Source organism: Panthera leo, chromosome B2 (assembly GCF_018350215.1).
Source record: "Panthera leo isolate Ple1 chromosome B2, P.leo_Ple1_pat1.1, whole genome shotgun sequence".
NCBI lineage: Eukaryota > Metazoa > Chordata > Mammalia > Carnivora > Felidae > Panthera > Panthera leo.
Genome location: NC_056683.1, coordinates 84267197 through 84295159, shown reverse-complemented (window position 1 = coordinate 84295159; position 27963 = coordinate 84267197). Strand labels below are relative to the sequence as shown.

The window sequence follows — 27963 nt, the reverse complement described above, 5'->3', positions numbered from 1 at the left end:
GAAATCTGAAGTAAATATGGGAAGTTTTGATGAGACTTGTAAGGTACTAAGAGCAGGAGTTGGCTTAATATTCAGCAGAGAGAGTAATTAATTGACACTTAAAATAAAGCAAGACTTCCCCCTTTCTGTCTCTATCTCTTACTTTTATGTTTTTATCAAGCTTTTAGAAATTTTTTTCTTTAAACTTGGAGTTGTAAAACTTTATGAGATATTTAATACTTTTCCTTTCATCCTGTTCAATATTCCTACATTTAAAAAGTTTAAAAGATAAATTTAAGGTGTTCTCCTAAGAGTAGAACCAAAAGAAAAAGGACATAGCCAAAGAAAGAAAGAGAAAAATTAATATATTAGTTTTGGTCGAGGAAGTCCAATTTGCTATTAAAATAGGTTCAAATATTAAAAAAAGGAAAATGAAGGAGAGGAGAAAATTATCAAGGAATTAATACAGGAAAATTTCACAAAAGTAAAAGCCACAGGCCCTACAAGAGTAGTACATTTACTAAAAAAAGACTCCCAACTAGGCACACCATCATAAAATTTTTAACACCAAAGGTAAAAGTTTTCAGAAAAAAAAAAGTAAATGTATAATAGATTAGCAATCAGAAAGGCACTAGACCTCAACGGCAACTCAGGAGGCTAAAAATAATGGAGAAATAATTTCAGTATTTGAAGGGAAAATAATTTTCCACCTAGAATTATGTGTAAGCCAACTAATCAATTAAGTATAAAGGCATAATTAAGATACTGAAGAAATATAAGAAGTTATAAAAGTTTTCTCCCACATACTCTTATAGGAATTGTTAATGTTCTCTAAATGACATGAACATATGCCAAGAAACATGAAAGTCTAATAACAGTGGATTCAACACAATAATAGAAACATGGCAGCTTTGTAGACTTGGGGAGCAAACCAGATAGCAGAAGGAGGACTCAAGGTTTTAGGGTTGCAGTCTCTTGGAAAAAAAGCAGGAAACTCAATAAAATATCTTGTATAGGCACATTTTTGAAAAAAATATCTTGTATAGTCATGAAGGATATGTGAATTTCAAGATATGTAAGACAAAATGAAGAAAAGAATATAATACTCAAGTAATAAAGGAAATGTGATCATAATATACTAATTCACTCTGCAGTACACTAAATTAATGAAATTTAAAGGATATAAATACCCATTATTAATTAAATTAAAAACAGTGATCAAACTATATAGAGAAGAGAGGGTAAGAGGAAATGAAAATTTGATTTAACTACACTAAAGTTCACCATTATAACAGAAAGTCATGGTAATATATTATATTAGTGAATCATACATATTTATATACACATATGTATAGTGTGTATGTGTACACACACACACACAGACACACACACACACTGGTGCAGAATCTATACACAAAATTATATATATTATATATACATATATCCTTGATTTCAAGCTAAACTCTGCCTATCTTAGTTGTGTGACCTTAGAGTATATTGAGTAAATTTCTAACCTTCATCGTCTTCACTATAAGAATCGACTTCAGAGGGTTCAAATAAATTTGACATAATTAACATAACATATCTGCAAACTGCCTGACATTTGAATTCTCAATAAACATTAATTTCCAGTCAGTAGTAGTTTTATAATTGTTTTTAAATTTGTATATTATGTTCATCCAAATGTATTTGTCTATCATAAAGATTTACTCAAACTTTCTGGTCTACTACTAGATCCTTTTATTTTTGCTGCCCAGCATATTATGGTCTTACTCTTGTTGTTATTCTGCCATTTCAGTTGAATCTTCACAGAGGAAGAAAATTATATACACTAAAATTCAAGGTCCCTTCTCTAAACAAACAGGTGATTATTCAAATAAATAAATAAATAAATAAATAAATAAACAAACAAACACACACACACACACACACACACACAATACTACAATCATAAAATCAGTTGAAGATGGAAACTTATCACTATTTAAGCCCATATTTAGACATGCATTTATCTGACTTTAAATTCAATACCTTTAATATTATACTACTTTAGGATTTAATAACTTTTAAGCATGTAAGACAAATAGCAGACCTTTTGGAGCAATTATTTTGTTTCAGACTAAAAATGATCACAAGCATATATAAAAACATAATTTGTAGGAGAGAGAAAATAAGCTTTTTCAGAATTACTGTATTCAGTGTAAATATTGTGTTCTGATGTCATAGAATATGCATAGTAAGGCTTTACATCTTTCAATCCACTACTGAAAATATTCTGATATTCAATAAAATTCAGTGATTCTAAATTTTTCCCTGTATCTTTACAAGATGTTACAATGTCCTGATAATGCAAAAATAGAGTGCTGAATATAATCTATGTTATTAAAATGTTCTTCGATTTTAAAGTGGAAAAATCAACTTTGTTGGTAGTAGAGAAAATTAAACATTAAGAAAGTAGGGTCAGTAACTGATGCTGCCCAATGTATTTACATATCATTGGACTTCCGTGTAATAAGATGTTTTATTTTTCAATACACTAGTTCAATGCTGCGGAAAAAAACTATCAGTATAAACATGAAAAATATTTTTGTTAAATTAAAGTTATTCAGATTCTTAGATTATGTTGCTGTCCAATTTTTATACAGTAAAAATTTAGGTGAAACTTTGGGAACAAAAGTTCACTAAGATGGAGTTACTATTTCCTTTTGGTCAATTTTTTTCCTAAAACAGTTGGAGAAGAGAAACATTTTAATAAAATATATGTAAGCTGATACCCTCAACATCTTCAAGTTCCTCAAACTGTGTGATTTCTCCATAAACTCATTATAGAAGAATGATTCAAGATACAGTTATCCATTCAAAAATACAAATTGCCCTAAAAAAAATAACAAACTAGTTTCCAGCTGCAGATATGCAAAAGTTCGTAGACACCATGATGAACAATCTTAATAAGCAGACCATAAGGCAATACATTAAATCTCTCTAGCACGCCTCTCACATTCTGAATTCCATTCCTTTCTCCTTACTTAGATTAACTGCTACTCATATTTACTGAAACAAACCCCCCCTTCAAGTCTCAGTTAAAATTCCAGTGCCTTCTCTAAATAAGTCAGTCCAATAAATTCCCTTCTTCAAGTACCTTAGGTACTTACTGTCCTTATTACTTGGACATTTTAGATTTTCTGCCTTAGGTAGCTGTTGTTTGTGTGTGTCTTACATCTCCAGTTAGGACTCATACTCCTGGAAGAGAAAGCCTAGTTACCTGTCACTGCAATGCTAACTATCAACCCTTCCCATCCCCACAGAGAAACATGTAAAATTAACCAGAAAGCCATACAAATAATAAGTACTTAATAATTTTCTTTAAAGAACATAATCTAATTATGCCTTAATAGATAAACTGTGTATTTGTTGATCAACATGATAAATGTGTATAAGGACCAAGAAGATAAAGTAGGGTTTTTAGAGATTCATTCATTCATTCATTCATTTATTTATTAATGTCATTTATTAATGTCATGAAGTAGCTTTAATAAAAAAATCTCTTTGATTCCTATTCCAATGTTGAATGTGTGTTATATGAGTTCTTCAAACTGAGAAAATATGAACAGAGCAATTTTCTGTATTCAAGGAATTTCTTTCTGCTACATATAGAATGAATAGCATCAGATTTAGAATATCTTGAACATACAGTGATGCCCTTCCTGGAAAATAATAGTAACTTTGAGGAATAAAGCAGTGAACATAGCAGAGCTCCACTAATATCCCTTCGCTTGGAGGCATGAGGACAGAAGGCACTCGTACATCAAATCAAGAGGAACAAATCAAAAGAAATATAGACTCATCAGCAACTCTACCAAGAAAGTCAGAAACAAGAAGCTACACTCTTTGCATAATCTAAACTTGAAATTGTTCCTGGTTAATAATTTTCTGACACAACCATAACAGGCAAAAAGTAAACACACTGCTAAATCTGTTTTCTAAGGATGACTACCATGCTTACACACAGTGAAAATAGTCATCTACCAAAGTAAGAAAGTCATGCCAAACACAGTGGGGGAAAACCTACAAGAGAAGACACTTTCCAGTCAAACTACATGAGCGTTGGCCACCTTACCTTTACCCTTAAAGCTACTGGATATATGAAGCAGATAAGTCAACTACAGAAAATCGAATCTTTTTCCTCTTCGTTTGTCTGGATCTGAAAGATATAAACAGAATTCATATCATTTCAAACATGCATATCAGGGGATCAAAATAAAGTAAGTAACAGGAAAAAGGAATTCAAGAGCTCTATGAAAACTCTCTATTTTAAAAGAAACCACTCTCAAAGACAATTGTAAACAATGCTATAATAAGAAATAACTTTAAAAAAGGTTTTATACAAGTTCTCAAAACACTTCAATAAAATTTATGCAAGACTAATGATTTTCTGATTAGGAAATAGAAAAGACAGAGTATGACCTATGACTGCTTAAATAAAAACCACAAAGGAGATGAGATCATCAGATTGGATATTAAGTAAAATAAGATTAATAAAATAAATAATAAGGGAAAAAAAGAATACTGAGTAAGATGGAGCAAGGCTGACAGAAGGAGGGAAGAAAGCTGACAAGCTGTAAAATGGTAGATTAATAATTTTTAAATTAATAATTAAATATTTTTCTATATTAAAGACTTGGATTTAAGTATAGAAAGAGTTCCTAGAGGACTGGCCAACATTAGTTAAAAGATACCAGAACTCAGATATGCCTTTGTAAAAGTGTTGCAAGTTTAAAGGACTTAAAAATACTCTCTATGAGCTTCTAGGAAAAAAAAAAGTTTAGTACCTAAGAGAAGAGAAAAATATCTGGCTGACTTCAAACTCAAAGTAAATAAGACTGCCAAAAGATAATGCAGATTGTAAAACAAAATTTCTAGGTATAACCTATCTGACTTTTACTCAGAAAGGCAAAAACAAAAATAATTTTTAAAAGTTGTTCTTAGATAATTATAACATATGCCATCTACATTTTATTTAGAAAAAACAAGTACTAAATGATACGCTCCAAATAACTGAAAGATTATTTAAATCCTAAAATCCTAGAATGGAATTTTTATAATAAAAGAACTAGTAATATTCAATGTAACCAATAAAATATAGATTAATGACTTTAATAAGATAATAAAACTTCATCCAAATATCAAAAATAACTATTATAGAAATTTCATTTGAAATAATATTAACAGTGATGATGCTATCAAGTTATAATTCTATTTAAGCAAAACCTCAACAGAGAATAAAAGAACACAAAACTGTTGTACCTGCAGCAAACAGAATATAAAAAGAACTAAAATATGACACTAAACCAAGATACTGACTATAAAATCAAATTATCAAAAGATATGTAAGATGTAGGAAAATGCTCAAAATAAAGTAAGGAACAAAATCAACTTCTAAAATGGGACAAACACATAATTACCAAATTCATATACATACAGATGCTTACAAAATGTTAGCAGCCATTCACTTTGGTAGACTATCAGTCTTTAATATTTTCTTTTTTGTACATTTGCATATTTCACTAGTTTCAAAATAAATACATAGTCCTGTAATCTGAAGAGTTTTAATAAAAAACATGTTCTTATAGTCATATCGATAAAATCAAACATACATATGATGAATTGTTTTTGTCTTTTTAAGGGTTAGAAATTAGATTATTACATGGTCTAATGGATACATTATTATTATTATTATTATTATTATTTTAATAAATGGCTCTGTAAGAAATTGTCTTGTCCCAGCTGGGCCTAAGTGGTTATTGGCCTGGTGGAGCCTGGTACCAGACACTGATGTGCATTTGTATTAGTGAATATGCTGGTAAGTGGCCTTAGTTGTATTTGCTTTGTTTAGGTATAAATGCAGGAAATTAAACACAAAAGGGAAATAAAAATGTCCAAAGAAATGAAGAATGAAAGACACTATGCTGGCTCATGGGAGAAAGGGGTACAGGTAGGATCCTATGCTTTTTTTCAAGCTTGTTAGATACAGCAGTAAGAGTACTACCTTGAGGGGCGCCTGGGTGGCTCAGGCGGTTAAGCGTCCGACTTCAGCTCAGGTCACCATCTCGCAGTCCATGAGTTCGAGCCCTGCGTCGGGCTCTGGGCTGATGGCTCAGAGCCTGGAGCCTGCTTCCGATTCTGTGTCTCCCTCTCTCTCTGCCCCTCCCCCATTCATGCTCTGTCTCTCTGTCTCAAAAATAAATAAATGTTAAAAAAAAATTAAAAAAAAAAAGAGTACTACCTGTAGAACTAGGGGACAAAAGGGGACAAAAATATACCATGGAAGGGAAGACAAGGACTACAGCTTTGCTAATTCTAACACTGGTTTTGGGGCAGCTCGGTCACGCAAAGGTTTTGGGACCACAGGCAGAACATCACTATGACATGTGCAAAAACAGGAGAGATAGAAACTATCCACAAAACATTTCCATGAATGAAAACAGCAACACGGGATGGGGAAATAATGTCCAGCTGTTTCTTGTGTGCAAATTAGAAGAGAAGGGCAAACAATTAGGAAAAACTTTGTGATACCAAACAATCAGAATGGTTCATGAGATGTCCTCTGACACTCCCAATGGTATTCCCTTACTTTTCAATACACTTAGACTAATTGCCCATTGTTAGCAATGGCCAATGCCTTTCTACCTAATTTGACATTGGTCTCCATCAACCTCATTTGTTACCCACTCAATATCCACACTTTCTCCAATACAATTTTGCTTGATCCAATGAAAGTTGTTTTTTGGTTTTTGTTTTGTTTTTAACTTCTTTTCCTTTGCAGTGGTCAGTACTTCTAGATTAACCTTAAAAAAAAAAAAAGATGCTGGGCCTTTTATTCTTCCCCTTCTAGACTTCAACAGAAATGCTTCTAATATTTAATTGTTGCAGTGTTTCAATAATGTTTCCAAGGAAACATTAGAAAGTTATGGACTGATCATTTTTTTCCCCATTTTTCAGTTATATTAAGGAAATGGTCAACCGCTGCTATTTTGCTAAGGGTTAAAACTCACGAAATTTTGTCATATACCTTTTTGTTATACACCAAGATGGTCATGCACTTTTCTTTTTTGACCTATTCACATGGTTATTTATGTGAGTAGATTTTCTGGTTTTTAGCTATCTTTGCATCATTGGAATGAACACTTTGTGCTTCTAGCTTACCTTTCACTTAGAGCACTTCTAATTGAAATGTTTTGTTTTTTTCTTTTCTTTTTTTTTTTTTTGTTTTGGGTTTTCAATGGGCTCTTTCTTAAAAGAAAGCAGTCTACTGTACCAATGTCTTCATGTCATTTACTTTTGTCATTCAGGTCTAATGTCATCCTCTGAGAAAAAATTTCTCTAAACACATTCATGAAAAATTTCCTAACACAATCCCATACTCCTCTCTGGAATCACTCTTTATCGACTTGCCCTACTTTATGTAATTCACAATATATCTTGATATCTGCAAATTTATCATGTATGTATTTGTGTACTTTGTTAAATCTCAATATCCTGCCATGATGAAGGCAGTGACTTAGTCTTACACATTACTATACAATAACACCTTAAACAGTAGCAGGAACTTACTAATATTTCTTTTTTGAGAGAGTGAAAAAGAGAGAGAGAGAACAAGCAGGAGAGGGGCAGAGAGAGAGGAAGAAGGAGAAGCCCAAGCAGGCTCCATGCTGCCAGCACAGAGCCCAATGCAGGGCTCGAACCCACAAATGCGAGAATATGACCTGAGCCAAAATCAAGAGTCAGACACTTAACTGACTGAGGCACTCAGACACCCCAGAAACTTACTAGTATTTCAATAAAACACACATACATACCACACACACACACACACACACACACACACACACACACACAGAGAAATAAGCGTATGAGAAGCAAGGAAGAAGAGAGGAAGGAAAGAGTGCCGAAAAAGGAATATATAAGGGATTTTTGTGGGTTACTTCAAGAGAAAATGGTGGCCAAAGCTGGGGAAATTCAGCAATCATTGATAACACTGTCTACTGATGACACCCAGGTGCATATGTGTCAGAAATTTGCCACTTATAGGAGAATTAATAGTTATATAAAGATTATTTGAATAGATTTATTTAGAATTGATGATGAAAATATATTTGAGGAACAAGAACACTACTGTCATCTCAAAATAAAATATGGGACTCTTTTCCAGCTTTGTAAATGATATGCTAGCAAAAATATAGTATTTTAGGTATTGGGAGAATGCTATGCTATTATTTGTTTATTTATTTATTTACTTATTTATTTTTACTACACTATTATTTATTAGTAAACTTTCACAATTGTCAAGTTAGCTGGATTACAAACACTATTATCATCATTTTAAACGTATTTAAAGGACTTTCTTGAAGCTACAAATGCAATAGTTCCCGGATAGATGTACTACTCAGAAGTCGGTTTTCTACCACTATTTTAGTCATGGTGCTTCTTAAAAAAAGCAAAACAAACAAACAAACAAAGACTACTGCATATACTACTTCAAAATTTCTCTCCATAACTCTTAAATTAAGGTCAAGCATTACCACCTTTGTCATTATCATATTAAATTAGTAACAAAAAAAACCAAAATCTGCAGATATAGGGATATATAACATGTGTACATAATAAATGTGCTAAATTCACTGGTTATATTTATTATTGCTCAAATATTTTATATTTCCTCTAGAATGCATGATTCTTCAGCATTTTTTTTCCTTCTCTGAAACATTAACCATTGGATTAAATTATTACTTCAACTTTAATTTCTCATCTTTCGGCCATTTTATGGACTAAAATGATTTTTATTTAATTATTATAAATTTAATAAATAGGAGCTTAAGTCCTATCCCTAATACAGTTACTGCAGACATGCTGCCTACCTCATGTCAGCTATCCTGACTATGCAGTTACCGTGAAGAAACTCAGTCTGAGAAGTCAGATATTATTTCATCTTGATTTTTTTTTTTGTAAGAGTAACTAGGTAGAAATGGCCTGCTTATGGAGCATATTCATATAGGCTCGTATTAAAATTAAATTAAATGCTTTCTAAGAAATTCAATAAATTCCTAAGGCTATAGCTATAGAAATGTGAGAAAAAAACATAAGAAATGGAGACAGGATATATCTGAAGAATGTCAAAATAACAAAAAGGTGATATATCTGAGTCCAAACAACTCAGTGACTACTTAGAGAACTGAATTTTATTTATTATCATAACTCATATTCCATACCCCTCAAAAAATACTTTAGGGACACTTTAAATGGCCACTTGACATCAAATGAGACCATCATGCTTATAAAAATAAAATATACAAATACAAACAAAGTCTATGAAAGAGGATAAGTTTTGAATAATTATACACATCTTTAACTTCTGATACTTTGGTTTGCAACTTTTAGGTAATTTTCCTTTACATGGGTAAACCCAGAGATAATATTAAAATAAGAAAAATTTAGTCATCTTTTAATTTGATTGACTCATTTTATACTTCCCTCCCACCGCCACTGGCTATAAAAGAACATTCAAAACTATTGTGAAGTTTCTTACTTGGACAAAATAGATGCATTGTAATTTATAAAAGGAAATTGTCTTCCTCCATGAACAATCACATCCCATTGTTCATAACATTGATAATCATATGTAGTTATGTACAAAAAGCTTGAAAAATACTGTTTTTTTTGTGTGTGTTATTTAAAGCTGCCAATTTGCCTGGGCTTATTAAAATCAAGGCTAAATCATTCCAGTGAGCAAAGTCTTAAAGTTTTAGTTGCATTGTCATAGGCCTAAGAATAAATTAAAATGTAAAACTTGAACTTGAGAGACATTTAAATGATCAAACTAAAGTATTAATGCAGGATAAACCTAATCTTAGCAGTACAGGAATGAGGCTTTACTAGCAAGTCTTTTCTAAGAATCAATAAATGTTAGTGAACAATATTAAGTGATGTGCTTAATAGTCCAACTATTAATACGCTTAACCTGGTTTGCCACCTTGGATAGAAGCAGCCTGATGTATTAAAATAAATGTAAATTAAATGTCTCTTTCCAAGAGTTTTTGTTTTATTATTATTACATACCCATTAGTATCAAACCTGATTTTTTTAAATTAGAACAAATCATTTCTTTCTCATATGGTACAATTTCAGTATAAAAATATTAATATCATAAAATCTGGATAGACCATTCAGACTTAAGCAATCTCCTTGTAATAATATTCCCTGGTAGAAAGAATCCTTACTAACAATTATTTTTATAGATAGCTTTATACAGTAGAGACAGAGTTAAAGATAACCCTTTACTGTAACTTTTCATTTCATTTAAAAACAGACATAATACTGAACAAAGGTGGTCTAAAAGACTCAAATGTACTACATACTTAAAATGTTTTAAGGGAATCTAGTTGTCTCTTATATTCGTTTAAATTTTGAAAATTTTATCCATTATGTGCTTTCAGTTTCCATTACAACTATCAAGACTTAAAATTTTGTGTAGTTCAATTTTTAAAAAAATGCTTATTGTTGTATATTTTTAATATTTTATACATTTTGATCTCTATCTTTTTTTTTATTATATTGTAATCTCCTTGAGGTCAGAGTATCTATTTGTTCTACTCCATACCACATACACAAATTCAACCACAGGTAACGAGGTTTATTCCAGGCAATTATACTGGCTCATCAACTCTCTCTGACTCACTGAGGTGGCTGTGTTTTGTTTACCTGGTTCTAACGATCCTTGCTATCTATATTCAGCCTAATTTCTTCTCCTATTGGCCACTTTTTTGTGCTATCTTTATTTTGCTTATTAGACTTTAATTGCACACTTAGGTCTTGGTTCTAATAACTCATCCAACCCTCTTTATATCTTCTACAATCTACATAGTGAAGTTTCAGTGCCTGATCATAACCCAGTCCATTACCCAGCACTTAGGAGACAGGAAGTCAGACTGAGTTATTAACAATGGGTGATATAATAACTAATAACTATTGTTCATTTATTAATGTTTGCTCTTGGGGAAACATAATTAAAAGATGGCAAAATTATAAGATACATATACACAATATTTTACATACTCAACTATTCCAGAACTTGACTAAAACATAATAACCTTTATATCTCATCATGGGTTAGATAAGTCATACAGGTTACTTCTTATCATCAAGCCTGGTAACATGATTTATTATTGTCCCCATTATAGAAATGGAGAAAGCAAGTTAAGGGATATACATTATACTGACTGAATTATAAAGTGAACATTAATGTAAGCAAAAAAATTAAAAAGGAGGATAAGAGGGTTAGGGTGAGTTAACATCTTATTCTTCAAAGATGAGGGTCATCACACACTGTCAAAGTTGATTAATCAAACTACGGTCATATAAGCACATTATTTAGAACTATAGAGACAACTACCAGAAACAACAAAAATAAAATTTCATCTGATTCCTTTTGGAAAGAGGGAAAATGGGGAGGAAAGGAGAATGTATATGTGTGTGTTTGTGTGTGTGCATGTGTGTGTGTGTGTGTGTGTGTGTGCGCGAGAGAGAGAGAGAGAGAGAGAGAGAGAAAGAGAGAGAGAGAGAGATAGGATGAGGCAGACCTTACTGCAACCAACTGGAATGAACACTTCTGTTAAGAATCAGCATTGTTTTGGTGTTTACTCAGGTATATCGAGCCAACTATACAGCAGGGACCAGAACTCAAATTAGTTGACCATCTTCACCTTCTGAAAACTTCAGGAGAGGAAGAAAGAATTAACAATGAAGATAGAACATTAAACATCTAAACTGCTATTGTTTAAAGAATGCTCTTGCTGCCTTAGCAATCCATACATAAATATGCACAAAACAATCATTGTTAGCCAACAGAGTTAATATTATTGGTTGACTCATCAAGAAACCACCCACACTCAAGAAGTATATTTATAGCACTCACTATTTACTTATTTATTTTCTTTTCAGAAGAATAAACCATGAGGAATCAAATACTCAATCAAGATGGTCTTGAGGTAAAATTGCTAGTTAACGAGCTGTGTTGAATAGTTTCTTCAGCCACAGTTATAAACTGCTTCAAACATGCTGGCTGTTTCAAATGAGCCACACAATGGTGAAATGAAGATAGAAAAAGACACTTTTGAACAAGATATGGGGAACTCTGCTAATGCACTAAATGACATTATGCACAGTTTCTTGATGAGAAAATTTCAACATTTCCTAATTTCTATCACAATTTAACAGTTACAGCAGACCTAGTTTCCTTGAAATTTGTTGTGAGGTTAGTGATGAATTAATTCTACCTGCACTAGATGGAGGATTAAATAACTCATTTTGACTTAAAATAGCTTCAAATTCTATTATGTCTGACTATTAACATTTTTGTCTGCCCAAGAATCTTTATGAACTATTTCCACCACCACCTCTACCCCATAGGATTAAAATTAATGTCAAAGAACAAAATTAACTATTTCTCAGCACACCAAATCTAAATGTATAATAATAAAATATATAATACATGATAAATATATACATATATATCCTTGGAATGTGTTTTTTAAATTTTTTAAATGTTTTATTTATTTTTGAGAGAGAGAAACAGAGTGTGAACTGGTGACAAGCAGAGAGACAGGGAGACACAGAATTCAAAGCAGGCTCAACTCTCTGAGCTGTCAGCACACAGCCTGATGTGGGGCCCAAACCCATGAACTGCGAAATCATGACGTAAGCCAAAGTCGGACGCTTAAACGACTGAGCCACCCAGGTGCCCCAGAAGATACTTTTAATCATCAGCCTCTTTGGTGAATATTTGATATTCTGTGTAATACTCCTAAATGTAATATCTATAATTTTATTAATATTTTAATTTATCCTCACATCATTTGCCCTAAGGTGGCTGTAGCCTTAATGCTTCACTAAAAATATTCCATAATATTAACAATTGCAGATGAAACGAAATATTAGTATTTCAACATGGTATGCTACCTAATATTTTGGAATAAAAATTATCTCTAGTAGCTACTGAAATACACATAGTAACCCTTTGAATTTTATTGTTTTGATTTTTGAAAATCATAGGAATGTAAGGTGAAGTTTATATATAGGAAGTTGTCATATGGTGCAAACATTCCATAAAGTCCTCTTACCATGTGTTCTTCAGTCTGCATAGTTATTCTACTTAACATTTTTTTTAAGTTTATTTATTTAATCTCTACACCTAACGTGGAGCTCAAACTCACAACACTGAGATCAAGAGTTGTATGTTCTTCTGACTGAGCCAGCTAGACATCCCTCTACTTAATACTTTTAAAAGTAGATCACAGCATCTCAGCAAATCTGTTACCATAAATTTAGTGCTATACAAACATTGTGACAAATTCCTTATAATTAGAAATTAAACAGTTGTATTTGCAACTACACTTTAATAAAAGTCATTTTACAATAAGTATTTAAGAACGTCCTATAATGTTAAATGTATTGTTATTAATACTGCTTCATTAATTATATTTGACATGTGCTTTACATCTTACCAGTTTTGTAGTTAGAAGTTTTATCGATAACTCCATGACTGACACAACAGTCAGTGAATAATAACCTATTCTAGGTATTTTGTGTATTTTCATGGGGTCTTAGCTAAAGTTTAAACTTTACTTTTAATTGATCTATGAGCCAGATAAAAATATAATTTTAAATAATTACATTTTTAACATGTTTTATTATGATTTATTCAGTTTGAAATTCTACAAGTGAGATATCCCCTCATGAGCTCACGGTAACTCCTGGGAAAGGACACTAGGGAAGCAGGATAAAAAACACAATGAAAGGATAAATGAAGAGTCCGGATCAAAGCTATTGCAGTGCATTAATCTTGTTCTCCAGAGTACCTACAAACATACCAAATTTGGGACGGTAAAGCATGTCAGCTCACCTAATTCAGCTTGTTTATCAAACAAATCTTGATATAATACTGCCTTAGGTAGTGCATGCCTTCTTTTTTTATTGTAATAAAACATACAGAGCATAATATTTATCATTTTAACTATTTGTAAGTGTGTAATTCAATGACATTAAATACATTCACAATGTTGTATAACCATCACCACTATCTATTCCCCAAAATTCTCACCATCCCTAACAAAAATTCTGTACTCACTAAACAATAATTCCATTTTTCCTTTCCCAATCCATAATAACTTCCATTCCACTTTTTGTATCTATGAATGTGCCTATTCTGGGTACCTCATGTAAGTGCAGTCGTACAATATTTGCCCTTCTGTGTCTGGCTTATTACACTAAGCATAATTTTTTAAATGTCCATTCACGTTGCAGCATATAGCAAAATTTAATTCAATTCCTTTTATGGGTGAAGAAAATTTCATTGTAAAAATAATAATTATATTTTTAAAGTAAATTTGAACAAACTTGATATACATAACAAAAAATTTCAATATGTTTGTACTATCATTTCTGTGGCCATATGATTTATTATTCATTTTTATTCCAATAGTAAAAGGGATGACTAATAACAATTAAACCTAGACAACATGCTTATACTGGGACTCTCCAGGGAAAACAAGAAAAATGGTCCTCCTAGGTACCAAGGAAAACATTCACTGTGGCAAGAAGGAGAACATAGTTACCAATGGCAAAGTATCTTCTTCATTAAGAACTAGATATGGAATTGCTTTGTGGGATCCCAGGGTTTTGATGTAATTAAAGGTTTAATATAAAACAAAATTCTTTTTCTTTTTTTTTTTTTTAATGTTAGAGGTTGTTAGAAGTGACAGTCTGTGTGTAAAATAAAACAAAATTCAAATGTTAAACAGTAGCTTTAAGATAACACTGGTTTTCAAAAAACAAAAACAAAACAAAAAAAACTACTCTTACAGGCCCCCAATGACTGGAGATAATAAACCATAATAAAACCTTAATTCACTGGTTAGAATACTGCTGGTATCACCATAATTTTAACTGAACATAGCAGACTCTATTCTTTTCGAAAACTTAATCTCATCTTGTGCTATAGTTACAGAACAAAGAGCCTCTTAAAATCGGTAAATGCTTGGGACACCTGGGTGGCTCAGTCGGTTAAGCAACTGACTCTTGATTTTGGCTTAGGTCATTATCTTACAGTCATGGTTTCAAGCCCCATATCAGGCTCTGCACTGACAGTGTAGAGCCTGCTTGGGATTTTCTCTCTCCCTCTGCCTCTGCCCTACCACTCCCTCTCAAAATAAATAAATAAATCTAAAAAAATTTGGTAAATGCTCTTCACTCCTCCCCCACTTCCATTTTTACCTAAACATTTTCAATTTTCTTACCTGTCTTTCAAAATTTTACTCATCATGCCACTTTTCACTAGAAGTCTTCCCTTAGTATCATGGCAGAAATGGTTGTCTCTACTAGAGCACTTTTTTTTTCTGCCTAGTCTTATAACTATATGCATTTTAATACATGTATTTGGAGCTTGACGTGATATCTCTATACTTCCCATCGTCTAATCTGTTGTGCCTCCTGCAATAGAGTTTCACAAATGCAAAAGAGTAAAATAGTGGGTTAAGGTCGGCCCACAAAAGAAATAGCTCTTTCTTGAGACACACAGGACACCTAACACACTCCTAGCCAATTATCTTCCAAAATCTCAAGGTCATATGAAGCCTAGAAACAATAGAAGAGGTTGCTGAGTTTGGGAAAATGTTTACCAGAATATCTCAATAACCTTTATCTACTGCAGTTATCTAAAATAATCCAGAGTATGCTTTAGTTCATCATAGTCACATGGTAGTATATCGAAGAAACAAGATTATCTTAGGAAAAAGAACTTGAGTAAAGAACTTTCTACATTTTGAATCTCATCACTAGAAGCATAAAACTTCAGAGTCTGAGTGAACCATAAAATTCATCCTTTTTAGAAAGCTACCTTCTCCAATCTCCTTATAATGTACTAATTTACTGGACAATATACTAGAGAGATGATTGTTCTAATTCACCTTAATACCTCCACTAATGGGAACTCATTACCAGTTGAAAAGCCTCTTCAATTTAGAGTTAATGTGTTCTCAGGGCTAATTTAGAAAACTTCAGTTTCATATATACTTTTGTGTGTGAAATATTACCCTGTTCTTCAATATTTCTTAATATTTCATACTATCCCAATGTTTCCTCCCATTCGTATAGCTTGACATGTTGTATTTAGGTAGGGTAGAATGCAAAATAACAAGAGTCTTGATAGGAAGTTAAAAGCTTAGCTTTTAGGGATGGGATGTAAAGGCCTTATGCTATAGCATTAGTGTTAAAAGTGTAATTGAGAGGGGTGCCTGGATGGCTCAGTTGGTTAAACATCCAACTTTGGCTAAGGTCATAATCTCAGAGTTTGTGAGTTCGAGCCCTGTGTCGGGCTCTATGCTGATAGTTCAGAGCCTGGAGACTGCTTTGAATTCTATGTCTCATCCTCTCTCTGCCCCTCCCCAGCTTGTGTTCTGTCTCTCTCTGTCTCTCAAAAATAAATAAATGTAAAAAATGTTTTTTTTAATTATTTATTTATTTATTTTTAACGTTTATTTATTTTTGAGACAGAGAGAGACAGAGCATGAACAGGGGAGGGGCAGAGAGAGAGGGAGACACAGAATCTGAAACAGGCTGCAGACTCTGAGCGGTCAGCACAGAGCCCCACGCGGGGCTCAAACTCACGGAAGGTGAGATCATGACCCGAGCCGAAGTCAGACGCTTAACCGACCGAGCCACCCAGGCGCCCCAAAAAAGTTTTTTTTTAAAGTGTAATCGAGAAATGTGAGTAATACTTCTACTTCCTGAAGACTGGATAATCTTGCCCTGAAAAGGAGGAAATCAGAAAGTAAAAAGAATCTAGGTACTGGTGTAAAGCCCTGAGAAGCATGCATACGCTTAAGCCTCAGTTTTTGTTAGTAGAGAGGGTTGACAATAGAAACTCCAATAATTTTGAGTGATCCAAATACAGATACGATAAATGATTCTCCATCTCTCACTCCTGCTCCCACTAAAGGCTGAAATTTTGCAAAACCTAGAGATCCCATATAGATCAGTCTCCCAAGAAAGAGAACAATTTTCAGAAGTGTAAAGAATGGATCTGGAGAGACAACGAGAAAATGTCTGATAGAAATGCAGTAGGATTTATGGAAGATCTGAAGGCTCACTTGAGGTTTGTAGCCATCAATTCAAAGACAGACCGGTCAGTGAGATTGCATTTTCTTCTCCAGCCCCTACACTCAGCAGTTTGGATATATTGCAAAAATAGTTGGAAAATTTAGATTTTGTCAGGTAAGTACCAAGGGTGGAGTAAAAAAAAAAAAATTGGAATAGAAGTTGTATTCATGATATTATAGCATTAGATCAGGTTATAAACTAAGAAAAGAAACATGATAGACCCCTTATTCTGCAAACACATGGTTAGTAAATGAAAGATACCATTGGGTTGAAACATTTTAAAATTAGTATACTAGAACAGAGAATAGGGTACAGAATAGGCAAGTAGAAGAGAGCAGCCAGAAATCAGAATATTTGTCATTTCAGATGTTTGAAATTGACCCTCTTGGTAATTCAGAGTTGCAGTATGAGCATGATAGTAGTAGCTAAAGAGGTATGTTAATGCAATGATTTCCAGAATCAAGGTGCTTTCTTCTATTAATTTTAAAAGGGAGGACAGATGGATTAGATGAGAAATTCCTGGTATTACCTCATCCAACGGATTTCAAATTCTTGGATAGGTATTGATTTAAAAAAGAAAAAAAATAAATCCTCACAGGAGCTTTATCATTAAAATGCCAGTCAACTGATTTTTTACATATTGATGGTACTGGTTCCTTATTATGGAGTCAAGAAAATCCTCAGCATATGCAAGAGCGCTAGACATATAACAGGTATTCAATATATACTTGTTGCATGAGAACGAGTGTTTGAAAGAATAACTATCGTTTTAAGAAATAATGAGGAAATCATTATGAAATGCTTGCTTGTACAGTTATTTTTTGTGTCACACATAAATAGATGAGAGAGTATATGTGAAAACTTTCTAGGTCTTAAAGCTTCATAATCATTAATATGTTTCTGCAATTTTGATGTATTAATATTCATTAAACAATCATTCATAGAAAAATGCTATAAAGAGGAAATGAAAATTTCCAAAATCTATCAACTGGGTTCTTAAGTTGGACTTGACATCCTTCAAAGCTTTGAAAATATAACCTTGTTTTTAACTGTTCAGTGTCACTAGTCCAGTGCTATGTTTACCCATGTGGGCTTCATATAACAGAAAAATGTGGCTAATTTTATTTATTTGTTTATATTCATTATACAGTTTTATTTCTTTCTACTCCCCTCCTCCTTTTATTTATTCATTTATTTTCCTGTAGGAGCAAACACATTTTTTTCTCTTACAAAAACAGAAAGAATGCCAGCTCATGTCACTCAGGATTCTGCAGAGCTTAACTTGTGCATAGGAAGCTCTTCCTTCATGGATCTTTTCATGGTTTGCTTATTACCATCTTTTAGGTTTCAAGTCAAATACCCATTCTACTCCCTACCCTAGACAGATTTATAATTCTAGTATAGCACTCATTTTTTATCTTTATCAAAGCACTTATCAACACTTGAAGTTACCTTGCTTACATGTTTAAGCCTTATCTCACATCTAACCTTTATGGTCAAGTAAGTTCCTTAAGGTCAAGGATTCAGTTTGTCTTTACTCCTGTGTTCCTAGCACTTGGAGAAGTACTTAACAAACAGTAGTTTACCAGAGAATATTGGTAGGTTTTCTAATATTAACAGATCTGTAAATCATTCCTTTTAAGATTTCTTTAATGGATATCATAAATAGCAGTTCTGTATCAGCCAGTCTAGTAACAATATAAAAACTTCATCAGAGTTTAACAGAATTTTTGGTATAAAGAATTAGAAACCATGACTCAGAGAACTAGAAAGACAAGAAGGAAATACTAAAGTATCACAGAAGGAAGCAATTGCCACCTTCTTCGCTGGAGAACAAAGAGGTAAGGTTGGAAGAGTTAGCATTTAGAAACTTGGAGGAAGAGTCCTGTGAATCTGGAACTCAGATCTCTAGAGAGGGGTGATGCAAAGTTGGGGCTACCTGTGAGATACCACAGCAGAAAATCACGTGTTCCCGCAGCACAGAAAGACTGACAAGTGGAATCAGCTGCTAAGGGCAGGATTCGGTTCTCTGTTGCTGTTTTAAGGACAGAGGAGTGTGGTGGGGCGCCTGGGTGGCGCAGTCGGTTGAGCGGCCGACTTCAGCCAGGTCACGATCTCACGGTCCGTGAGTTCGAGCCCCGCGTCGGGCTCTGGGCTGATGGCTCAGAGCCTGGAGCCTGTTTCCGATTCTGTGTCTCCCTCTTTCTCTGTCCCTCCCCCGTTCATGCTCTGTCTCTCTCTGTCCCAAAAATAAATAAAAAAAAAAAAAAAAAAAAAAAAGGACAGAGGAGTGTGGTGGTGATGGCAACAGAAGCAGGAAGCAAACAAAAGTAGCAGGTCCTTCTCCTTCCAACAACAGCTTTCCTCTGTTTACTCCTACTGAAAGAATCTAATAGGAACCCCTTATCAAAGGAGAAAAGTGATTGGCAAAGTTCCAGCCCCACCTCAAAGAACAGTACAAAAGGGTCAGTTTGAAGCCGAGATCATTATTTTAATAACCAGAATATTCCTTAATACAAGAATATTTAATATATATTTTACTTGGGTAATTTTCCTATCAAATTTTAAGCATTATTTTAAATACTTAATATATTTGACATTAATTTTGTTAAATGTTTTGAAATTACATTATAGTTAAAAATTTTCCCACAGTTAGCTTTTGTACCATCACTAGTCATTCAATAATTCTCTCTCATTTTATACAATTCTTTTTTACACAGTAAATTCATATGAAGGGAGAGAAACAGGGGGTGGGTAGAGATACACAGATTTGATTTTTTTTTTAAATTCCTTGTTTACTGATTTACCCAAATCTTTTGTTCTTTCAATATTTCTCTCTCACTAAATGACACCACTCCCATCAGAAACCTGGGTATCATTTTTGGGGCACCTGGGTGGCTCAGTTGGTTGAGCAGCCGACTTCTGCTCAGGACATGACCTCACAGCTCCAAGGCTCATGTGTTTGAGCCCCACGTTGGGCTCTGTGCTGACAGCTCAGAGCCTGAAGCCTGCTTCAGATTCTGTATCTCCCTCTCTCTCTGTCCTCCCCTGCTCAGACTCTGTCTCTCTCTCTCTCAAAAAAAAATAAGATAAAATAAACATTAAGAAAAAATTAGGAAAAAAAAAAAGAAAAGAAACCTGGGTATCATTTTTGTCTTCATCCTCTTTCCTTTCTTGTCCTACTGGGAATTCTTATCCCATTTTCACTTTGTTCTCTCATTACAGACAGGGTGATTTTTACAAAACACAAATAAGATTGCACTTTTTTCTTACATGAAATGTTACTATGGTCTCCCTTTGCTCTTGAGAACACTTCTTTAACATGTCTGAGCAGAACTAATATCATATGATATGTACCCACTGTCATAGTTTCACCTTTCAATGTGCTTCCTTTCCCTCAATGTACTTTAACTCCATGGTTTTTCCCTAATACTGCTATGTTTCTGCTCCAACCAGGGTCTTTACTAAAGGGTCCTTCTGCCTTGAAGGAGCTATCTACTCCCCCCCTCTACACCTAGGAGCCTCTTCAATTTATTTTAGATTTTAGGTATACTGTCTCTTTCCTTGGGTAGTTTCTATGAACTTCTTTACTAGGAACAGTCTTCTATTACACGATAACTTTTATAGGCTATATAACTAATCCTTCTGCCACTCCATGGTAAGTTCTGTCAAGGCAATGTTTGACTCATACATTTTATCCAGGAGTACTTGTCGTATACTGATTACTCAATAAATATGTGCTCAATAAATTAATAGAGATAATGCCACCTATTATTAGATATATAACCCAATTATTTGCTTCATTTTTCTTTCAAGAGACATTTATAATGTACATCTTTGAATTCAGTATATTTTATTCATTTATTATCAGGAATTTTATTTTGTGTTGCCATATGGAACTATTCACATCGTACTTTCAAATGAGATGGGTTTTTGAATCCCAACAATGTTTTAATAGAATTTCTTGGGAGACATTTTTTAAGAATATGATCAGAAATAAGCCCACAATTTTATGGTCAATTAATCTTCAACAAAAAAGACAAAAATATGCAACAGGACAAAGACTATCTCTTCAATAAATGGTATTGGGAAAACTGGACAGCCACATGCAAAAAAATGAAACTGGACCACTTTTTCACACCATACACAAAGATAAAATCAAAATTGATTAAAGACCTAAATGTGAGAATGGAGACCATAAGAATCCTAGAAGAGAAGATAGCCAATAATTTGTCTGGCATTGGCTGTAGCAATATTTTTCTAGATATGTCTCCTGAGGCAAGGGAAATTAAAGCAAAAATAAACTACTGGAACTACATCAAAATAAAAAGCTTATGCACAGCAAAGTAAACAATCAAAAAAATAAAAATAAAAGACAATTTACTGAATGAAAGAAGATATTTCCAAATAATATATTCAATAAAGGGCTAGAATCCAAAATGTATAAAGAACTTACAAAACTCAACACTGAAAAAATACAACAAACAAAAAAAAGCCAATTAAAAATTGAACAGAAGAGGAGCACTTGGGTGTCTCAGTCAGGTAAGCATCCAACTCAGTTTCAGCTCAGGTCGTGATCTATGCTGAGCAGGGAGCCTGCTTAAGATATTTTCTCTCTCCCTCTCCCTCTCCCATTCCTTCTCCCTCTCTGCCTCCCTCTCCCTTTGTCCCTCTCTCCACTCATTCACTCTCTCTAAAAAATAAAAAAATAATAATTAAACAAATTAAAAAATGAGAAAACACGAATAGACATATCTTCAACATACAGGCCAACAGACACATGAAAAATGCTCAGTATCACTCATCATCAAGGAAATGAAAATCAAAATCACAATGGGACACCACCTCATACCTGTCAGAATGGCTAAAATAAAAAACACAAGAAACAACAAGTGTTGGCAAGGATGTGGAGAAAAAGGAACCCTCATGCATTGTTGGTAGGGATGCAAACTGCTATAGCCACTGTGGAAAACAATGTGGAGGTTCCTCAAAAAATTAAAAAAAAAATAGAATTACCATATGATCCAGTAATTTCACCACTGGGTATTTACCCAAAGAATATGAAAACGTTAATTTGAAAGGATATATGCACTCCAATGTTTAATGCAGCATTATTTACAATAGCCAAGACAAGAAACAGCCCAAGTGTCCATCAACAGATGAATGACTAAAGAAGATGTGGCATATATATACATTTGAATATTATTTAGCCACAAAAAACAATAAAATCTTGCCATCTGTAACAACGTGGATGGATCCAGAAGGCAAATGCTAAGCAAAATCAGTCAGAGAAAGACGAATACCATAAGATTTCCCTCACAGGTGCAATTTAAGAAACAAAACAAATGAACAAAGAAAAAGGAGACAAACCAAAAAACAGACTCTTAACTATAGAGAACAAACTGATGGCTACCAGAGGGAAGTGGGGATGGGTGAAATAGGTAATGGGGATTAAGATAAACATGATGAACACTGAATAATGTATAGAATTGTTGAATCACTGTATTGCACACCTGAAACTAACATAACACTATATGTTAACTATACTGGAAATTTAAACATATATATAATCACTTCTACAAATACTAATGATAATTTTTATTTTTCTTTCAAATATCTGTTTCTTTTTTAGTTTTTCTTGATTATTGTCTAAAACTTTCAGGAAAAAAAGATATGTAATGATAAAAGCAATTGTGGCATCCTTACAGACAGCTTTAAAAATATTTTGGAGTTAAAAAAAGAGAAAGAGTAATAAGCTACACTAGTAAGTAGTAGAAAGAATAGAACTGTTAAGTTCCTACTTTACACTTACCTTGTCAAAAATATTACCCCTGCTTGGTATGTTGTCATTCTACTTCCAAGACAATATTATATTTTTTCTCTTTGGAGTCTTATATTCATATGACAAGTTTTCCATACTCTTATGTGAGTAATAATATGTAGTTTGAGTTATTGTTGCTTATCATATGTCACCAAAAGTTCCAAAAAAGCCCAGTGGACTCCAAACAAGGCTGCTCAGATTTAAATCCTTGCTTCATTTCTTACTAAGTTTTGTGACCTAAGAAAGTCATCTGATTTCACTCTGACTCATTTCCTCATCTGTAAAATAGAATGAGAAGAAGATGAGTTAGTATACATAAAACATTAAAAGATCTTGAAGATTTACAGTGCTGTTATTAAGGACTCTACAATTATATAATCACAAACACGGAATTATAGAATGTTGAATAGAAAATGATGTGATACAAGAAAATAATTTTTATAATTTAAAACTGAAAGCATATATATAAAATGTTTTTAACTCTTATTCAATTAGTAGTGCTTCAATATATTTTAAAGGATTATAAACTAAAAATGCATAATCAAAAGCATTTATTTTAGTGACATCTCTATGTTATTAAAGGCCAGTTGTAGGTCAAGAAACATTCTGAAGTGTTCTGATTTACTTTTAGCAGCTCAAGGACAGGAAGAGGACTTAAAATTAATCAAGTGAAAATTTTGAGAATGAGTTTGAAAGATGTGTCTCTTTAATTTCAATAAAAGATTAACACTGAGAGAAAAGACGAAAAAATCAAGAGGTATGATTTGAGAGGTGCCATCCTAGAAGTATCTCATCCTCAGGGACAATTTATAAATATGTGGAATATCCTCAAATCCAATCAAGATGGTTAGAGTATATTTAAAGGGAAAAAGCAGTCATCAAACTTAGAAAAAGTTATAACTTAATCACTGTGTGTTATCCCTTATGAAACTTCTGATTAGAATTCAGTCCAATGCACATTTATATCAGGCTGGGATGCCAAGAATGATGAACATCAGTGTGCCAGTCCCTCAAAAAGCAATGGCATAATCCTCATAGTGAAAGTATTAAAGTGCCTGCTGGCTTAAATCTAAGTCTCCCATGTGTTTATCATTGAGAATCAGTCCATGAGTCTGACTGATTAAAATAAATATATAATTGATCTAAAAATTGGAGGAACCAAGTAAAATCTCTTATGTTACGATAGATATTTAAGGTTAACCTAAGATAAATAATTGGGGTTGTAAATTATTGTATCAAGGTTAAATTTGTTTATGAGGATACGCTTTTATTTTATTTTTTAAGTTTATTTATTTATTTTGAAAGATTAAAAAGAGAGTGAGACAGAAGAAGAGAGAGAGGGAGAGAGAGAATCCCAAGCAGATTCCTCAGTGTCAGCACACAGACCAATGCGGGGCTCCAAAGCAGGAACCATGAGATCATGATCTGAGCCAGGGTTGGATGCTTAACCTACTGAGCCACCCAGGAGCCCTGAGGATATGCTTTTATTTATTTATTATTTATTAACTTATTAATTTATTTGTTTTAATGTTTATTTTTGAGAGACAGAGACATGGCACGACTGGGGGAGGGGCAGAGAGAGGGGAAGACACAGAATCTGAAGAGGCTCCAGGCTCTGAGCTGTAAGCAGAGAACCTGTCTCGGGGCTTGACCTCAAGAGCTGTGAGATCATGACCTGAGCCGAAGTCGGCCGCTCAGCAAACTGAGCCACCCAGGTGCCCCAGGATATGCTTTTAAAATCAGGTTTACATAGGGGCTCCTGGGTGGCTCAGTCGGTTGAGCATCTGACTTTGGCTCAGGTCATGATTCTCAGTCTGTGGGTTCAAGCCCCATGTCGGGCTCTGTGCTGACAACTCAGAGCCTAAAACCTGCTTTGGATTCTGTGTCTCCCTTTCTCTCTGCCCCTCCCCTGCTCATGCTCTGTCTCTCTGTCTCAAAAATAAATTAAAACATTTAAAAAAACAAAAAATAAATAAAATCAGGTTTACATAAGCCATACGCTATACTGAAATGTGTCTTGCTATTGCTAATATCAACAAGCAGTTTTCCAATAAGGGAGCATTCTCTTGTAAGAGTCTCAGAAATCAATTTCTGAGAATTGGGGGCTTTAAAAATATTAAGGGTTTGGATGAGTTATGGTATGATGGGGAAAGATGGGATTCAGTAGGCACAAAGTGAGAGGCTAAAGCTTGAAGGTCCTTGGGTGGAGGAAAACACATTTTAAAACATTTCTTCTGGGAACATATGACCTTGAGCACACTCCCTCAGGAATAAAATTCCACTTAAGAATGTAACAGACACCACCTACTCCCTCAGGTTTCCCCTAGGAATTTGACAAACAAAAGACCCGACTGAAAATAAGTAGACCATGAAACACATGACCCACAAGGAACAGCGACCATTCACAGACCACCCCTCATACAATGGAAATGAGCCAACCAAAATGGAATGACTAAGCATTTAGAGTTACCTAGACAAGGGTAGAACCTGAGAAGGAACAAGGGCCCCTGATCAAAACCCTACAAAACAGAGTCCCTTGCCTGTAGTCGCAGGTATTCATTTTTGAATGTCCCCTCTTTGTAAAGAGAGCTTTCATACTATTCTTACTCTCTAATCTTCTACTCTAATAAACTTCTGCGTGCTGCTCATTTTAATCTGTGTCCATTCTTCAGAGTGGTGAGACAACACATTCTGGGTATTGAGGTAAAAACTCCAGCAACAATGGGCAGCATAAAAGATGTTATCTATGGGATGTTATGTGAGCAGCAGAGTTTCGAAAAAGGAATGGGATTAGAAATTGTAAAAATATACATAATGCTGTCTTCCCCACTCTCCTATAAAAAGACATTATTGACAAATGTGATGTGATTCATGATAGAAAAAGGTTGTTAGTTAAAAGACATCTAAAGTCATAAAGGACATTTTAAATCCTGAAAAATGACAGGCAAAACAGTTGACATTTTGGAAGGTTTGAACAACACAACTTATGAACTGTTCTAATACATATATAAGTAACACTGCTCAACAAGTTGAGTATACACATTTGTTTGCCTTCTTAAAATGTTTAAAATAAACGCCATATATATATATATATATATATATACATATATATATATGTATATATATATACATATATATATATATGTATATATATATATATATATATATATATATATATATATATATTTAAGGTGTACAGCATGGTGTTTTGAGATACACACATAATGAAATGATTACTACAGTGAAGCTAATTAACCATCTCCCCACACAGTTATATTTTCCTCCCCAGGAGACTAGGGTGTGCCAAGTCCTTTCAGTTCCCTGAGACAGGCAAGATGGATGCCAGCCTCTCCAGAAGCAGCTGGAAGAGTTGAGGAGCTAGATATGTGGTCCAGTTGCTTCTCTCCTCATGGAGAACCTGGGAGCTGGAGTTTATCTTACACTCACTCTGCACTGAGCTGGGGAAAGGAGCTATGGCAGATGCCTGCACTCTTTTTCAGACCACATGCCACTCACACAGGGAAAGACCGGGTAAGATAGGCAGAGAGGGAAATGATAGGACCTGAGGTCCCTGGGTGGGGAAAAACACAAAATTTGGAACAATGCTGAGTGTCTGACTACAGCAAATTCTCTCTGGCACAAGGTTTCTCTTGAGAATGTAACAGAAACCACCTACTCCCCTTGAGGTTCCCCTCAGGAAATTGACAAAGGACCTAATTAAATATAAGTAGGAGACCTTACAAGGAATGATAAGACCATAGGCAACCCTTCACACAATGGAATCTAGGCAATTAGGAATGGACCACCCAGCACCTAGGGCTATCAAGCCAATAATGGTGAGGTGAGGGGGAGGGCTGACCGGAACCTTATAAAAACAAGGACCCTTGCCTATAGTCGAGGATATTCACCTTATAATGTCCGCCCTCTGAAGAGAGTTTTCATACTCTTCTTCCTAATATTATACTCTAAACGTTTGTCTGCTGTTCATTTTGTGTCCACTTTATTCTTCAAAGCCAGGAGACAAGGAACCCGGGTTTTGAGGTAAAAGATCCTTCAACACCACTTCGCACCGCTGTTGTGCTCTCCTGTCAGTCCCGGGGGACAAGTGAATGGCAGGCCCCAGGAGCTCTCAGAGACAGGTGCCTTAACGCAAGGCTTGGTTCCATCTCTGGAGTAAGGGGGGCAGGAAGTGCTCACCCACCATTTCCAATTCCCTGGAGACCAGTGATTACCTGCCAGAGACAAGCCAGGTGGGAGCCAGACCTCCGGGAGAGGCAGCTGGAAAAGGTGGGGTACTGGATATGCAGTCTAACTCCTTGTAGGGAGAGGCCAGGAGATGGCTGTTATTGCAGGGGCGTGATTGGACCGGAGTCACAGTAGGCCTCCAGAGGCATTTAAAAGCGCGCTTAGTTTACCGGAGACCAGAGGGACTAGCACAGGCCCGGACGCAGGAGTTCCTAGACCCAGGGAGAAGCCCAGCCTTTCGGACAGCTGCGGAGAAGTGAGGGCACTGGAAGTGTAGTCCAGTTCCTTCCGGGTAGAAGCTAAAGGGTTTGTTTGTTACCCCTGGAAGAACCGGTGGAGGACTGAGGTCGGAGTCACCGGAAGTGCCCACACGCCCCACTTACCTCGCGTGTCCGCGACTCCCACCACTCACCACAGAAAACGAGCTGTGGGTGGCGAGGTCATGGAGTTTCACCAGCCAGACACTGGCCAAGCTTCCAGAGGACACTGAGTGCCGCCAAAGGTAGGAGAGTTGGAAACCAGACCCTCCGGCAGCAGTCGGAGGAGTCGGGACTTGAGACGTGCAGTCTAGCCCCTTCCAGGGGGAAGCTGGGAGCTGGGCTTTACGGCAGGCTCGCTCGCTGTGCGCAGAGCCCTGCGGACTAGCTGCCCTACGAGCTCTTGCAAGGGTTTAAAGGGGTATCCATGCTGTCGGTGGCCTCAGGGGTCTA

General features: G+C 34.7%; 1 long non-coding RNA gene across 1 annotated transcript; it reads right to left on the bottom strand.

Annotated features, from left to right (window-relative positions):
* Window positions 1-3137: 3137 nt before the first annotated feature.
* LOC122219305 lies at window positions 3138-23087 on the bottom strand. The gene is made up of 3 exons (XR_006202329.1): window positions 23000-23087; window positions 4097-4180; window positions 3138-3219 (listed from the first exon to the last, which is right to left on the bottom strand). It is a non-coding gene; the product is annotated as an uncharacterized LOC122219305 (long non-coding RNA).
* Window positions 23088-27963: the final 4876 nt, after the last annotated feature.